Source organism: Cervus canadensis, chromosome 1 (genome assembly GCF_019320065.1).
Source record: "Cervus canadensis isolate Bull #8, Minnesota chromosome 1, ASM1932006v1, whole genome shotgun sequence".
In the NCBI taxonomy this organism is placed as follows: domain Eukaryota; kingdom Metazoa; phylum Chordata; class Mammalia; order Artiodactyla; family Cervidae; genus Cervus; species Cervus canadensis.
In genome coordinates, this window is record NC_057386.1 from 80,208,596 (window position 1) to 80,223,040 (window position 14,445).

The window sequence follows — 14,445 nt, forward strand, 5'->3', positions numbered from 1 at the left end:
TGAAACAAGAATGAATGTGTGGGATCCAAAGAGGAAGAAAATTCAGAAGGCACAAAAGAGATCAGAGCAACCATAAGGGTAAAGAGACATTTGACTTAGAGAAATTTCAGAGACACAATTTATTTTTGACAGGTTTCAATGAAAAGGCACAGTGAGAGTAGTGACATCTGTTTGATTACACACACACACACACATATATATATGTGTTTGTGGGTATATATATATGTATATATATACATGTACGTGTGTGTGTGTATATATATATATATATATATACATATATATATATATATATATTTGTTTTTAATGACCCGAACCTGTGAAATTGAACCTCTCTAAATTTTTTTAGTTAGCCTGCCCCAGGAACAGATTGTTTCCTTCCATGTCCCAAAGTTCTCATCAAGGCTTTTCTTTTCTGGAAGTTGACAAATTTCTTCTAAAAAATGTAGGAACAGGATAGCTGAAAATTTTTGAAAAATAGAGTAGAATTTTTCTACTGGGTTTCGAGACTTTCTAAAAAGGTACAGTGTACTATTTTTGCCTAAAGAATCCCATGGACAGAGCCTAGAGGGCTAGAGTCCATAGGTTTGCAAAGAGTTAGGCATGATTGAAGTGACTTAGCACACACTAGTGGTGAAGGGACTGACAAATCAACTAATGGAATAGAAGGGGATCCAGAATAAACTCACATACGTTGGTAATTTTTTAAAACAAATGTGCTAAGCTAATTTAATGGGGAGAGATTAGACTTTCCATCAAGTGGTAATAGGCAACCTGAATATCCAACATAAGTTAAAAAAAAAAAAGAGGAAAGATGGACCAGTATCTCATATCACTCAAAAAATTAAGTTCAAATTTATTATGTTGCTAAATATATATTATGTATGGAAATTTCAGAAAAAAAATAAGGCAATATCTTAGGACACAGGTCTTCCCAGGTAGTGCCAGTGGTACAGAATTCACCTGCCAATGCAGCAGACTCAAGAGACTTGGATTTAATTCCTGGGTCAGGAAGATCCCTGGAGGAGAAGTGGAGACAACTCCAACATTCTTGCCTGGGAAATTCCATGGACAGAGGAGACCACCAGGCTACAGTCCATGGAACTGCAAAAAAAGTCAGACATGACTGAGTGCACACTCACCAATCTTAGGATACAAGAAACACTAACATTAAAAGAAACAGGTATAAGGTACTGGGTCTCATCAAAACTAAAAACTTTGTTTTTCAAAAGATACTGTTAATATCTTGATTGAGGTGGTAGCTAAATAAAGGCTTATATTTGTCAATACACATGGATCTGTACACTTAAAATCTATGAACTTTATTTTATGAAAACCATGACTCAATGAGTTGATTACAAGACAAAATGATTTTGTGAAACTTAGACTTTGTGAATTATAGGATTGTAATTCTAAAGTAGCCCAACAGGATCTTACAAAAATGAAACAAATTGGGAAGCTTTAAAACAATGAAAGTTAGAAGGAAAGCAAAAGATTTTACATACTTTATAGTTTATAAGAACTTTAAAAATATTTCAAATGTTTTATTTAATGAAAGAGTTTCAGAAGCTTATCAGATGTCATTGTTGGCAGATAAGTAGAAACAGAAGATAAAAGGAAAATGCATGAATAAATAGCTGTATTTTTTTCTTTGCTTTGTAAATAATTTGGGATTTGAAGACATACAAGTAACACTGATAAGAACAATGACTAGGTCTGTTGAGTATTAAGATAAAGCCAGACAAATTTTTTTTCTTTAAAACATGTCATGCTTGACCAATGATAAGTGAACTCTCTAGGTAAAAGATCAAGTTTAGCTTGAAATTATAACCCTGTAACAATTAAAAATTCTGTAAAACATCTTCTGTCAGATAGATCCTTCTTTGTCCATCTTATACTCTCTCTCTTTCCCTCTTCCTCTTTTTTTAAATAACATAAATTCTAATCCATAAATCTGTATTCCAGTTTTAATGCAATTGATGTATAATACTTGCTATTCTTTTTTAAGTGAAATACCATCCATGGTTATAGAGTATACATTTTCTTGTTTCTTCTGTTGTTCAGTCATTCAATCGTGTCCACCTATTTGTGACCCCATGGAGTGCAGCATGCCAGGCTTCCCTGTCCTTCATCATCTCCTGGAGCTTGCTCAAACTCATGTCCATTGAGTCAGTAATGCCATCCAATCATCTCATCCTCTGTCGTCCCCTTCTCCTGCTTTTCAATATGCTATGTAGATTTGTCATAGATTTTCTTCCAAGGAGCAAGCCTCTTTTAATTTAATGGCTGCAGTCACCATATGCAGTGATTTTGGAACCTGAGAAAGTAAAGTCTTTCACTGTTTCCCTTGTTTCCCCATCTATTTGCCATGAACTGATGAGACTGAATGCCATGATCTTCTTTTTTTGAATATTGAGTGTTAAGCCGGCTTTTTCACTCTCTTCTTTCACTTTCATCAAGAGGCTCTTTAGTTCCTCTTCAATCTCTGCCATAAAGATGGTGTCATCTGCCTATCTGAAGTTATTGATATTTCTCCTGGCAATCTTGATTCCAGCTTGTGCTTCTTCCAGCCCAGCGTTTCTCATGATGTACTCTACATGTAAGTTAAATAAGCAGGGTGACAATATACAGCCTTGACGTACTCCTTTTCCTATTTGGAACCAGTCTGTTGTTCCATGTCCAATTCTAACTGTTGCTTCTTGACCTGCAAACAGGTCCCTCAAGAAGCAGGTATGGTGGTCTGATATTACCATCTCTTGAAAAATTTTCCACAGTTGTTTGTGATCCACACAGTCAAAGACTTTAGTGTAGTCAATGAAGCAGAAGTAGATATTTTTCTGGAATGCTCTTGTTTTTTACTATGATCCAACAAGTGTTGGAAATTTGACCTCTGGTTCCTCTGCCTTTTCAATATCCAGCTTGAACATCTGGAAGTTCTCAGTTCACATAGAGTTGAAGCCTAGCTTGGAGAATTTTGTGCACTACTTTGCTGGCATGTGAAATGAATGCAGTTGAGCAGTACTTTAAACATTCTTTTGTATTGCCCTTCTTTGAGATTGGAATGAAAACTGACTTTTCCCATTCCTGTGGCCACTGCTGTGTTTTCCAAATTTGTTGGCACATTGAGTGCAGCAATTTAACAGTATCATCTTTTAGAATTTGAAATAGTTCAGCTGGAATTCCATCATCTCCACTAGCTTTGTTAGTAGTAATATTTCCTAAAGCCCACTTGATTTTGCACTCCAAGATGTCTGGCTCTAAGTGAGTGATCACATCATCGTGGTTATCTGGGTTGTTAAAATCTTTTTTGTATACTTCTTCTGTGTATCCTTGCCATCTCTTTAATATCTTCTGCTTGTGTTAAATTTATACTATTTCTGTCCTTTATTGTGCCCATCTTTGCATGAAATGTCCCCTTGATATCTCGAGTTATCTTGATGAGATATCTAGTCTTTTCCATTTTTTGTTTTCCTCTATTTCTTTGCATTGCTCACTTAGGGAGGCTTTCTTATCTCTCAGTGCTCTTCTTTGGAACTGCATTTAGATGGATATATCTTTCCTTCTCTTCTTTGCCTTTCCTTTCTCTTCCTTCCTTAGCTATTTGTAAAGCTTCCTCCAACAACCGTTTTGCCTTTTTGCATTTCTTTTTCTTAGGGATGATTTTGATTACCGCCTCCTGTACAAAGTTATGAACTTCTGTCCATAGTTCTTCAGGCACTCTATCAAATCTAACCCCTTGAATCTATTTGTCTCCTCCACTATGTAATTGTAATGGATTTGATTTATGTAATACCTGAATGGCCTAGTGGTTTTCCCTACTTTCTTCAATTTAAGTCTGAATTTGGCAATAAGGAGCTCATGATCAGAGCCACAATCAGCTCCTGGTCTTGTTTTTGCTGACTGTAAAGAGCTTCTCCAGCTTAGGCTGCAAAGAATGGCCCTTGAAAATTAATTTTGTTGTAAAGATTTTGTCTTAATTTCCCCCCTGACGTGGCAGGTCCTATAGGTGCAAGGACCTAAAAGCACGTATATTGAGATAAGATCTGCCTCTGGGCAAAGATCTCAGCAGCACTGCCCTGTATACAATAAGTGGGCCATATCACAAGGACCCATATGGTTAGACAGTAAAAACTAATGGGTGCACAAATGTTTGCAATATTTATGTAGAATTTTAGCCATGAGTATTTAGATTCTGGTCATCTGGGTACAACTTAGAAATATGTATATAGACCACTTTTGTAAACTTATTTTGCCTTTTTGATAGCTAGATTTGTTTTCAGAGGAAAGGTATTCAAATGTACACAGTCTGTTTCCCTTAAGCGCTACCTTACATGTAGTCCTGAGCAACAGATTCTAAACGCTACAACATTTTGACTGATTGAAATTAAAAATAATTTTTTTTTTGAAATTAAAAATAATTTTTAACATTATTTTGGTGCTGTGTGTACTTGTGTGTGTGACACTTTAGAGTGTCATATTTTACCTGAGAATAACTTACTGGTTTTTTTTTTTTTTTTAATTTATTTTTTTTGTCATACATTGATATGAATCAGCCATAGATTTACACGTATTCCCCATCCCGATCCCCCCTCCCACCTCCCTCTCCACCCGATTCCTCTGGGTCTTCCCAGTGCACCAGGCCCGAGCACTTATCAAAAAATGGGCCAAAGAACTAAACAGACATTTCTCCAAAGAAGACATACAGATGGCTAACAAACACATGAAAACATGCTCAACATCACTCATTATCAGAGAAATGCAAATCAAAACCACAATGAGGTACCATTACACGCCAGTCAGGATGGCTGCTATCCAAAAGTCTACAAGCAATAAATGCTGGAGAGGGTGTGGAGAAAAGGGAACCCTCTTACACTGTTGGTGGGAATGCAAACTAGTACAGCCGCTATGGAAAACAGTGTGGAGATTTCTTAAAAAACTGGAAATAGAACTGCCATATGACCCAGCAATCCCACTTCTGGGCATACACACTGAGGAAACCAGATCTGAAAGAGACACGTGCACCCCAATGTTCATCGCAGCACTGTTTATAATAACTTACTGTTTTTATTGAAACAATTTGAAGTTAATGCTATTGTGAGAAACAGTGGCTATTACACAACTCCTATAGAGTGTGTTTTCTGTAACTGAATGAATAAACATGTAATGCTTTAAACTTATGGCATAAACAAACACTATGCTCTCTTATTTCATGCCATGAGGGGCATTTACTCTTAAGTCTGCTACTTTTGAATTTCACTGAATCTTAACAAAACAAAACCATTGAACAGATACTCTTTCTTCACAATTGTTAGTATCTGCTCAAAAGCTATGTCTTCCATCATATTCAAACAAAACTGTCATTTTGCAAAATTAGATTATTAATTTTCACAAGGGATGAATCTCAACCTTCATGGTACTTTTTCAATATAATCATTAAGAGAAAGTTCATGAATACTTAATGAAAAAGAGGCATTTGCATCCTATAAATACCTTCAGTCTCCTGTTCTGTATGCAGTGGTTGCACTACCATCTGGCAAAGGTTTCAGTTGACTGAAGCTAAAGCAATAAATTAATACAGTAAAAGATGCTACCAACAGTTTTAAACCAATTAAAATGCTTGAAGCAGGCTCAATGCATGTTAAAATATTATGTCTGCTGCTGCCAATAGCCATGTATAAAAGAAATATAATAAGCCAACCATGAATGAAGGAAAGCTAGCAGGAGTCAAGGGTGCCCTTCACTGTGGGCACTTATAGCCAAGGTTCACACAATTAAAAAGTAAATACAGGCCTGTGCCCACACTGCTCAGCACACCATCTCTACCTCTCAGCAAAACATGACACTTACTGTTTATTTTTATTGTATTTTTGTATTTCAAATAACAGAGTTTGATATTTTATGTCTCCGAGAAATCTCTCCTGAACAGAATCAATTAGTGAAAAAATTAACATTTCATTTCCGAAATTTCCATATATCACTACTGAATTAAAGAAAAGATAGAGATTGGCCCCCAAATAACTGTATAAAAAGTAGTTTTATCCAGCTTATTTATTGTAGTTGTATTTTAAAGCTACCTTTTATTTTTGAATGTATATATGGATAAAAGAAAGCAAGTAAAGATAGGTGATTTCCACAAGATCATTTAAGGTTGGCAAAACAACAAATTTATTATGTTTCATATATGAGATAGTATATGTTATTTCTAATTGCAATTTTCATTCTTCATAAATATGAGCAACTTTGTGAGTTCACACTTCTAAAGCTGGTATTGTAAACCCTAAACTCTGATTATTAAATAAAATTGATCAGTCTTGGTGGTAGGAGTTTAGTTCTGTAGTATTCCTGAGAGGTGTGGTCCATTTGATGGCTATTTATCCTTATTATCATAATTTGTAGTTAAATATAATTATTCTTAAAGCCCAGTTCTTTGATTCAGTCTTTTAATTGTATGGACTTTTATTAATTTTTTATTGAAATACAGTTGTCTTACAATATTGTGTTAGTTTCTGCTGTATAGCAAAGTGAACCAGCTATATAGGTGTATAGATCTGTGTGTGTGTGTGTATGTGTGTCCTCTGTCACTTCGGTCATGTCTGACTCTTTGTGACCCTATGGACTACAGCCTGCCAGGCTCTTTGGTCCATGGGATTCTCCAGGCAAGAATACTGGAGTGGGTCGTCTTGCCCTCCTTCAGGGGGTCGTCCTGACCCAGGGATTGAACCCATGTCTGCTGCATTGCAGGTGGATCTTTACTGCTGAGCCACCAGGGAGGCCTATTTAATACATATAATAATAATAATTATATATATATGTATTCTTAAAGCATGTGTATCTCCATCCCCTATTTTTTTAAATTTCTGTCCCGTTTAGGTCAGCACAGAGCATTGAGTAGAGTTCCTTGTGCTAACAGTAGGCTCTCACTAGTTATCTATTTCATACACAGTACTGTATATACATCAATCCTATTCTCCCAACTCATCTCACCCCCATTACCCACCAGTATCCATACATCTGTTCTCTGCCTCTGTGTCTTTATTTCTGCTTTGCAAGTAAGTTCATCTGTAGTGTTTTCTAGATTCCACATATAAGCAATATTATACGATAATTGTTTTTCTCTTTTTGACTTTCTTCACTTGTATGAGTCTCTAGGTCTATTCACGTCTCTGCAAATGATCCAATTTCATTCCTTTTTATGACTAATATTATACCACATATTCCACATCTTCTTTGTCCAATCTTCTACTGATGGACATTTAGGTTGCTTCCATATCCTGGCAATTGTAAATAGTGCTGCAATAAACACTGGTGTACATGTATCTTTTGGAAATGGTTTTCTCTGAGTATATGCCCAGGGGTAGGGTTGCTGGATTATATGGTAGTTTTATTTTTTTTTTGAGGAACCTCCAAACTGTTCTCCATATTATTGGCTATGTGTGTGTGAAAGTCACTCAATTGTGTCTGAGTCTTGCAACCCCATGTACTATATAGTCCATGGAATTGTCCAGGCCAGAATACTGGAGTGGGTAGCCATTCCCTTCTCCTAAGAATTGGCTGTATCAATGTACATTCCCACCAACAGTGTAGAGGATTCTCTTTTCTCCACAACCTCTCCAGGATTCATTGTTTGTGAGTTTTTGATGAAGGCCATTCTGACTGGTGTGAGGTGATACTTCATTGTAGCTTTGATTTGAATTTCTCTAATAATTAGTGATGCTGAGTATTTTTTCATATTGGTCACCTGTATGCCTTCTTTGGAGAAATATTTATCTAGGTCTTCTGCCTGTATGGACAATCTTAGAGACACTAACATAAATCAAAGACTCAGCAATTCCTAAGTACTGTCTATCTATAATCTATCTCTCTCTCATCTATCAATTATCTATACAGGCATACCTCAGAGATATTGCAGGCTCTGTCCCAGAACCGGGAACAGAATAAAGCAAATATTGCAATAAAGTGTGTCACACAGATTTTTTGGTTTCCCAATACATGTAAAATTTATGTTTATACTACACTGAAATCTGTTAAGTGTACAATAGCTTTATGTCTAAAAAACCAATATACATACCTTAATTTTAAAAATACTTGATTGTTACAAAATGCTAACCATCATTTGCATTTTTTTTCTAGTGGAGGATCTTGCCTCATGTATAGCTGCTGACTGATCAGGGTGGTTGTTGTTGAAAGTAGGGATGGCTTTGGCGGTTCCTTAAAAAAAAACATAATAATGAAATTTGCCACATTGATTGACTTTTCCTTTCACAAATGATTCCTCTGTATCATGCAATGCTGTTTGGTAGCATTTTACCCACAGTAGAATGTTTTACAAGATTCTCAAACTCTCCTGCTACTTTACCAACTAACTTTATGTAATATATTAAATCTTTTTGTGTCATTTCAACAATCTTTACAGCATCTTCATTAGATTCCATCTCAAGAAATTATTTTCTTTGCTCATCAGTAGGAAGCAACTCCTCATCCTTTAAAGTTTGATCATGAGAGTGAAGCAATTCAGTCACATCTTCAGGCTCCAGTTAAAATTTAAATTCTTTTGCTATTTCCACCCTATCTGCAGTTACTTCCTCCACTATATCTTGAAGCCCTAAACATTATCCAGAAGGACTGGAATCATCTTCTTCCACACTCTTGTTAATGTTGATATTTAGACCTCTTTCCATGAATCACAAATGTTCTTAATGGAATCTAGAATGCTTAATCCTTTTTGGAAGATTTTCAATTGACTGCCCAGATCCATGAGAGAAACCACTGTCTATGGGAGGTATAGCTTTATGAAATATATTTGTTAAGTACTAAGAGTTGAAAATTGAAATGCCTCCTTGATTTATGGGCTGCAGTATGGATGTTGTATTAGTAGCAGTGACAAAAGCAGCATTAATCCCTTTGAACATCTCCATCAGGATTCTTCGGTGACCAGGTGCACTGTCAACCAGCAGTTATATTTTGAAAGGAGTAAATTTCTTTCCTGAGCAGCAGGCCTAAACACTGGGCTGAAAATATTCATTAAACCATGTTATAAACAGATGTGCTGTCATCCAGGCTTTGTTGTTCAAGCGATAGGGCACCAGCAGAGATTTAGCCTAATTCTTAAGAGTCCTAGAATTTTGAGGCAAGTGAACTTCGAGGCAAGCTGGCTTCATCAGCTGCATTAGCCTCTAACAAGAGAGTCAGCCTGTCCTTTGAAGCTTTGAAGTCAGTCATTGACCTCTCCTTTCTACCTATGAAATTTCTAGTGGCGCCTTCTTCCAATAGAAGGTTGTTTTGTCTACATTGAAAAATCTGTTGTTTAATGAAATTACTTATCTCAGTTAAATCTTTTGGATAACTTGCTGAAGCTTCACCATATCCACTTGCTGCTTCCCGTTGCACTTTTATAAAGATGTCTTCTGTCCTTAAATCTTGTGAATCAAACTCTGCTAGCTTTAAACTTTTCTTTTGTAGGTTCTTGACCTCTCTCAGCCTTCACAGCATTGAAGAGAGTTAGGGTCTTGCTCTGGATTAAGTTTGATTTAAGGGAATATTGTAATTGGTTTTATCTTCTATCCAGGTCACTAAAACTTTCTCCAAGTCCACAATTTAGCTTTCTTACCATTTGTATGTTTACAGGAATAGCATTTCAAGTTTCCTTTAAGATTTTTTCCTCTGGATTCACAGCTTGGCTAACTGGTACAAAAGGCCAAGCTTTCAGCCTATCTCAGCTTTCAACAAGACTTTCTATGCTTAATCATTTCTAGTATTTCATTTAAAGTGATAGACATGTAACTATTCTTACTTGAACACTTAGAGTCCATTGCAGGGTTATTAACCGACCTAATTTCAATATTGTTGTGTCTTAGGAAATAGGGAGGCCTGAGGAGAGGGAGAGAAAGTGGGGGACAGCTAGTCAGTGAAACACTCAGAATATGCACAACATTTATTAAGTTCACCATCTCATATGGGTGTGGCTTGTCTCAAACCAATTTCAATAGTAATGTCAGATATCACTGATCACAGATCACCATAACATAATAAAAGGGTTTAAAATATTGGGGGAATTACCAAACTATGATAAAGAGACAAAATGAGAAAATGCTGCTGTAAAAATAGCCAATAGATTTGCTTTACATAGAGTTGCCACAAATCTTCAATTTTTGAAAAACAGAATATCTGCAAAGTGCAATAAAGTGAAGCACAATAAAATGATGGATACCTGCACCTACTTATCTTCCAAAGTGAAACTTATGACTCTGATGATAATACAGATTGATTCAACTGTCCAGTGACTTTGAAAACCTGCTACCCTGTCTGAAGAGCCCCGCCTGTCAGGAGCACACAGAGCCAAAACCAGGGGTCAGTAGGTAAAACTCCATCAAAACATAGGAACAATCTTACCTCCAAAATGGGGAAAGTTCATTCTGGGAAGACAAAACAATTAACATATACAGCAACTTTAATTCGTAGTTTCTTTTCTGCTCACCTTGTTTCTAATTTCTTATCTCAGAGTATTATTGTTTATTTGGCCAAAATCACAGTATTATGTGAGTGGGTGAAACAAACAGGATGATATCATACTCCTATGATTACTCCTTTGATGAACATCTGTACTGGGGCTGCACTGCTGACAATGCTACTCTGATGTCAATTATAATCAAGATAACTGGCAAATATAATATCTACTATTTATTGAGAGCTGTATTTCACACCATGTTTCTAAACACTTTATTATTATTGGGGAGAAATTTTTATATTAATTAAGATCTCTGCAGAAAGAAAGACTTGTGTTTGAATGCTCCTCCTATGGAAGCTTAACATTCTAAGCTTTTATTTTCACAGGGAGACTGTAGCAGCACATATTTCATTGCCTTATGATATTTAAATGGAAAAAGAATATATACATATAGCATAATATATATTTATTGAGACCTCAGCATATACCAGATATGCATAATAATAAATGTTCATTATTCATTAGTGTCAGATAGGAAGCTAGGTCTTGCATAATTATGTTACTTGTTTATTGTCACAAAGATAAAAGATAAAATGGCTTAAATCTTGTCTCTCTGACTTCAGAATCCTTATTGTGAAATATTGTGCTTTTTTTTTGTAGTTCTCTTTATTAATACAGTGATTTTTCTATTATATATTAAAAGCCATAGTATGTGGAAAAGACAGTTGAATGTATACAGCTTAGATGCCTAGTTTATACATAATGCTATAGTCAGAGACTATACATCACAGGATTTGTCAATGGTCCACTTGAGACTAGAGTTAGTCCTCTTTATCCCCAAGCCAAAGCTTTAAAATGATGTTAAATGGAAAGAATCAGGAGAAAGTATTTAACATAAATGTAGTTTTTGAATCATCATAATTAAAATGAAAATGAATACCAATAACTCATTACCAAATTTTAGAAAAAGAATATGTTCAATAATATTGAAATTATCACCTCCTTCCATGAAAAAGGTCATCATTATTCTGAATTTTCCCAACTCTCTGTCTTAAAGAGCATTTATCATGTATAAATGATTCATCTACTTATTGTTTAGTTTTGCATGCTTTTGAACCTTATAAAATTTATCAAACTACTCAATATATTTACATGAGCCCAGATATGTTACCCTTATTATATAGAATATGAAATACATAGAGAAAAAAGTTTATTAAAGAAGCTCTCTGTAAGTGATGCTCCTTAGCTGGATTTGTCACTCCCTGAATGCCAGTAAAGTGCCTGAATCAGTCAGAAAGAGAAGATTGAGACAGAATATGTTTGTATAGCAAGGAAGATAAATGTAACTCCTTAGGTATGGCAGCCTACTTTATGGAAAGATACTACAGCTTATGGGAAATAATCATGAATACCAACTAAATGGCAAAAGGGCCCTTGAGTGAAAAGTGAAAGACTATAAAATAGTAGGCAGTATGAATGCTTTTATCTGGATTTTGATTTGATCAAGAAACATAGAGTATTAAAGCCATTAAAATCTCTGTGGTAATACACATGAGCAAGAGCAGAATCACACTTTCAGACAAAGTGCAACCCCCATGATATCTTCATTTTCCACTTAACCTTTAGATTCATTCATACACTCCATTATCAAATCCTTTGCTCTATCTCATACCAATTTTCATAATTTCTTTCTTTTGCTGACATTGTTTATTCATTTTATGAGATCAGTTAACAAAATAATATGAATATTTTCTATATCAAAGTCAAAACTGCAAAAGATATGCAAGAGTAGCATCACTATTAAAAACTTTCTTTCATCTCTTTGAACACCTTTAGCTTCACATAGAGGAAGCCCTCATCACTGTCAACTGGATAACTTCATGAATACACACACATTACTCTCACGCCTACCTAGGCTACTTTACTTTCATTCACAAATGTTTTACTAATTATTCAAAACCTAAGTCCAAGCACCGCCTTCTCTGGAAAGCTCACCTGATCTCAAAATCAGAGAGAGAATCCCTTCCTCTGTGTATCCATAGCACCCATTCATGAGCTCTACTTATTTTGGACTGTTATTATAATAGAGTTGCCTGCAATAGAGATGGGCACTATGTCTTATTCATTCATTCTCAGCATGAGGCAAACCATTGGGAGATGAAAACACAATTGAGGACTGAAGGAATGAACCAGTGGAAACAGTTTGTTAGGCATCACCAAGAGAGGAAATTCTGTAAATGCGACCATATACTTTCTTTTTCTTGTCTTTTCTAAAATTTGCTAATAATCCAAATGCTTCTTAGTAGTTTGGGTTATCAGCTTTTAAAAAATTAGGGCCTACTTCATGAATTTGCTTTGTGACCAATATCTTCAAATAGGACATATATTATGTGAATATCCAAGCCTTTCTTTGAATTTAGCAACAATGCTTTTATGATATGAGCTATATTTCACTCATATTATCTTCTGTGACTATTAACTTATCTTGCTATCCTGTGCCCACGATTGGCATGACTCATGGACAATATGGCAAAAGTTTAACATAATTTGAATGGAAACAAAATCAATATAAAGGGACATGGGGGCTCTCCACTAAGAGACAATGATTGCATGACAGCATAAGCTTGATATTTTAAAGTTTGTGCATATTAAATTGGGAGGAGAAACTGCTATTGTACTCGTTTTTACCCTGTCAGAATTTGACCTCTTTATACAAAACACAGCATTGTGTTACCTACATTTCAAGTAAGTCTCCTTTTATAATCACATCCCTAACCTTAAATGTGTGAAACAATTATGCACATAAGTGACTTTTATAAAGAATAAAAAATGCTTTACAGATCAGGAAATACAAGTTTAATCATAATCTTACTTATTTTGAAGTTAAAAAACATTATTTTAATTTAAAATAAAGGCATTCTATTGAATGCTAAATGATTGACATTATGCAAATTAGATCTAGACAAGTATAATAGTGCTTCACACAGGTGTGCTATATTTTAAAACTACCATCATAATAATCTGCTCAATTCATATTTGATGAGCATAGAAAACTGTATTGTAAGCTTGCCATGCTTCAAGATTTATCTCTAGAAAGCCGTCTTTAAAGCATTTCTGAGTTGCAAATTAATTATAATGAAAGCACCCATATGAAGTTGTTATTTTCAATGAATTTTATATGCTTTGCAGAGTGGTTTTTACAGAAATTTTTATGTAAAAATTTCATCACCAGACAGGTATTCTGATTGCCCAAGAATAAGTAAAACAAATAGTACAGTCAGTTATCTTTGGAATAGAATTGCAGTTAAATATAGACAAAATTGACATATAGTTCATAGTGCTTGTGGAGATTTTGCTAGTATAATAATATCCTTAATAATAATGATAACTAAAATATTGAAAGCCTACTGAATGTTATAGGCACTGTGATAAGACAAAATAGAACTGAATTTGCTTAGCTTTTTAAAATTTACTTAAAATCTATTTGTGTCTTTTTTCACTAATAATACACACCAACACTGTACATTTTGGAGATAGATGATAGATAGCCTCATTTTTTCCTTATGAAAACACTTAAATTTCTTAGGATGATAAACATACACTTATTCTAATGTACTGATCATCATTTTAACAAACATACTAGATATACATTATGGAAATGAATTGTTCTCATATAATTCATTTTACTCTGTTGTGTAGGTATAAATATATATGGAATATCTTCTTGCTAATGTATGGATATTAGGCATATTTCACTATGTTTTTAAAGTAAATATGTTAAAATGCTCATAAACTATATTATAAAAAAGTGCATAAAATTTTCATTTGTTTGACCATTACAGTAAGCCAATACTTTATATTAGGACACTAATAAGGTTTCTTTATTAGTTGTATCATTTATATATTATTGCCTAATGAACCATTCCCACACTTAGTGACCTAAAAAGAAAACTTGTTTTTTTTTCTTTATCATAATTCTGTGGGTTGAGAATTTGGGCGGA